This window comes from Pinus tabuliformis, chromosome 8 (assembly GCF_031772625.1).
Source record: "Pinus tabuliformis cultivar Carrire ecotype Pingquan chromosome 8, CPIR1, whole genome shotgun sequence".
Lineage (NCBI taxonomy): Eukaryota > Viridiplantae > Streptophyta > Pinopsida > Pinales > Pinaceae > Pinus > Pinus tabuliformis.
The window spans coordinates 709,030,186-709,034,410 of NC_142294.1; the positions used below are offsets into that span (position 1 = coordinate 709,030,186).

At 34.4% G+C, this 4,225-nt stretch overlaps 1 long non-coding RNA gene across 1 annotated transcript; it reads left to right on the forward strand.

The window, feature by feature from the left end:
* Positions 1-2,634: 2,634 nt before the first annotated feature.
* LOC149237578 (uncharacterized) lies at positions 2,635-3,370 on the forward strand. Its single transcript, XR_016245292.1, has 2 exons — positions 2,635-2,743; positions 2,897-3,370. It is a non-coding gene; the product is annotated as an uncharacterized LOC149237578 (long non-coding RNA).
* Positions 3,371-4,225: the final 855 nt, after the last annotated feature.

Consider the following 4,225-nt stretch of genomic DNA (forward strand, 5'->3'; position numbering starts at 1 on the left):
ATACAGAAGCATCAAAAACTACTCAAGCGTTGAGGACAACGCTTTTTGAAGGAGAGGGGCATGTTAGGACCCTATACTACTAGTGTAACCCCTTATTGTTATTAGTAAAACCCACTTATTATATTGATGTACCCATGTAGTGCCCATATTGTTACTAATGTACCCCATAGAAGCCCACTATTGTTATTATTGTGCCCTTACATTATTATTGTTATGTCGGCTCTGATTATGTTATGACCCCTTAGACTCCTATATATAGAAAGGAGGTCTTTTCATTTGTATCATCAAAGAATTGTTCATTTATGTAATGTAAAGGAGGTTGCCCCCTCGAAGAGGCTGAATTCTAAGGCGTTGATCTATTTTTTCTATCTTTTCTTGAGCTGGTTTCATAACACAATATATACATTATACCTTGGTATACTATGTCAATTAAATTAGCTAAATTATTTGTTGGTGGGGCTTGTTAAATAGGTGATGAATTACTCAAGTTACTAATTAGGTAATGTATACATTCAAACTATGATAATATAAGTAATTTGTCAATCATAACTTGAAATGTTTAAACATGTGATTGTGTACATATCTAAAAAAACTAGTAACGTATATACAACAAATGAGGATAAGAATATATAGAGAGAGAGAATTTTCTCCATAATGCTAGGACTAATCTAGCCCAAGCATGCTTAATTGGTGAAGTTCTGATAATATATGGTGCATTAACACTCATATGATAACATCCTCCCCTTTTCAATGTAACACCCTAATACAACAGTGTATAAAGTAACTTTTCAATAAAAATATCTTAATAATAATAATACTTATTATTATTATTATTATATATGCAACAAACAAGGATAAGACAAAATAAAAGTATAAATTATTAATATTAGGGCTTCCCAAGAGGTTACCCATCATATTACTACTCTAGCCCAAGCATACCTAATTGCAAAATTCTGATGTGATCTGCATTATAACTAGTATGTTAACACCCTCACCCTTTTCAATGTAACACCCTAACATGACATATAAACCAACTTTTAAATAAAGTTATCTCTTCTACTACTATTATTATTGATGCATTACCAGTAAAATTTCTTACCGATATAAACAGTCTCAAGTTTAGGAATTTCAAATTGATAATAGACCAATTATTTATATTCTCATAAATTACATGTCTACATTAACTTGAGTCATTCATTGCCAATTTAGCAACCCATCACCAATAAATAATTTAACTGGTTTTATTTACATAATATACCAAGATCTATATTGGTTACATGTGACTTATATAAAAGAATGAGTTCCCTTGAATTTGTTAAAAATAGATTATTTATTCTCCAACCCACTACATCCCATTTATATGTAATTTCTATAATTATAAAGCAAGAATATATATTAAATTTACTAACTTACTACTAATATGCTTCATTTTTCGTACAGGACCTTTACCATTATATATAAACATCGACTAGGAAAAGAGGTTAATGGTTGTATATAATGGTTACTACAATCATCAACTGGGTAGAAAGGCGGTTAAAGGTTGTATAAAATGGTTAAAGTCCTCTAGCAAGATTTCAAGAATCACACTACTAATAAGTTATTAAACTTATATATAATGTTACTTCTTGAACATAGCATACCATTATATTTTTAATTGGAAAACTTCACTAGTAAAGGAATATAGCTTCATAATAGCTTGGTTAATTATCTGGGATTTTTTTTTATGATAATTCGTTTACACTTTCATATATTTTTTCGATTTATCAATTTTGGATGGGAGGGACTCGAATGAACTGGTTTGTTGAGAACCTAATTTATTGTTATGATCATGCCATTGTTGACACTGGTGGTATTAACCCTCCTAACATTTCTTCTCTTGATGTAACAACTACACTTAACTCCTTAAAGATCCTTTGATAGAAGTTTTCCTATTATTAACGGTTGAGTCCTAGAGTAGATATAACATGTTATAAATTCTTGAGCTTATTCAACGAGTTCAGATTTATTTAATGTTCTAACTACAGCTTGTTATGCATCACAATACCATGAGATTCTTTGCATGCCAACTTCCAAATTCATTAATCTAGAAAGTAATAGAGTAGATATAACTTGTTGTAAATTCTTGAGCTTATTAAATGAGTTTAGGATTTATTAGTCCCTGCCCTCCAGGCATGGACTATAGTAATCGTTCACGCCGAACATAGCATTAATTGACCTGCTTTTAGTGCCCGGTCATCAACTATATACCAAGTTTTGTAAAGACATATTTATAAATCATGTTATTTGGCCTCTTCCCTAGGACCTAAGGTAATCCGAAGCTAATCCGAAGCTAAAGCATATGTTATATATTTTGTGTTCGCTTCATATTTTCAAACTGGTAAAAATACTAATCTAATGCTAGCATTAGTCCACAGCACTAAATGCTAGCTCCGATATTTTGGATTTCCATGGTTGGATTTCCATGGTATATCACCGCCTATACCCCTATACGCCTGCCTGCCACAAATCTCTTATGTTCCAGGTGCCATCTCCTATGTTCTGCATGTGCCATCTCCTATGTTCTGCATGTAACCAGGTGTATTCCAAAACTTATTAGAGGACTAGCAGCACTGGAAACTCGCCATACAAGTAATCATGTGGGCTGGAAGCTGATTTTCCATTGCAGGCTTCGGATCCTGTATCTTTGTTGGCCGTCTTGTTGCAGAGGCATTCTGAGACTCTGAATCTGGCTTCTAGAAACATGGTACGTTTCTCCATCCTCCGAGGCTCCCATTATCTCCCATGGAGAGATTATCTCTATTTTGTGCTTCTCTGTAAGTTTACGTTCTTCTGATTCCTTCTCTCCAGCGTCGTGATTTTCTGATTTTCCCTCTTTTGACGGATTCTCTGACTGCAGATCTGTGTCTACTCTAACATGGTTTCCACTAATAAGCCCTTCACCTGTAAATGTTTTAGTATGTCAGTTCTCGAATCAGCAAATGGTTGTTGCAGACTAGAAGTTTGAAAATTACTCATTAAAATATAATTTAAAAACAGAAAAAAGGCAAAAAAAACGAACTGGAAAAGTTTACAATGGAGGCATGATTCAGGGGTTTCACTTAAATAGGCATGCATTGGAGAAGGAAAATGCCTGTTAATGCATATAGGGTTCACGATTCAGGGGTTTCACTTAAATAGGCATGCATTGCAGAAGGAAAATCTCTGTTAATGCATATAGAGTTCACAGAAAGCGTTTCCAAAGAAGGAAAAACAAAATTGGAAAGGTAACTTTAATGCTTTAAAGTTTTGACACTGTATTTGGATCACTAAGAATCTAAGATCAGATGTCGATAGACAAATAAATGTTCTTCAGAAGAAAAGCAAAGATAAATGAATTCCAACAAGCAAAAGCAAGAAAAGGACTCACCTTCAGATTCTTCATAATCTTTGCTGATAAAACAAAGTACATTTTCTGGCTTTGATGGAGTTGGGAGTTTCTTGGCAAAGTTATTGGCCTTGCAAACCAGATCAACGAATTCCTCTAGTATTGGTATCGCTGCGGCAGTAGTATTGGTATCGTTGCGGCAGAAGGAAATGGCCGCTTCAGATTCTCTTGGATTCTGGTTGTTCTTAAAAACCTGTTGGAAGATATGCAACCCATCCCTCAATATTCACACCCGCTCTAACCTCCATTGTGGATAACTTCACCTGTATTGATTTCTTTGTGGCAGCAATCAGCAAACCTCCGGATCACAAGTTCATGGAGTGATCGAAAAAGAAATCATAATGGAGGATCTCATTCAAAAATAAAAACTGATTTCTTCTACAAAGAGCTTGCTCTTTAGATATAAAGAGTTGATCAATTGTTATTTGTTACTGTTTATACCTTCTGTGCAGTTCCATTATAAATTTCGAGCATGAAGTTTATGGAACTAGACCATAGATTCTGGTAGTCTGAAACGAAGAAACAGTTCTGGCTTCTTTTCGAATTAATGATTCTAGTTCGTTTACTACTATCTACTTTTTCTGCCGACAAGTGGGTGGCATGCAGTTAGGGTGACATGCAATCACTGCATGAATATCATGCATGCGTTTAAACGCATGGCCGGTGTGCACCTCGAAAATGCAAATATTTTGTTTATTTTTTAATATGCCATCTATCCCTCTCGCTAAGGAATCTCCACCTTGCACCGCAAAAATCTTATGTAACATGCTGTCCTTTCGTGTTTAAAATAGGGTTTTGAGG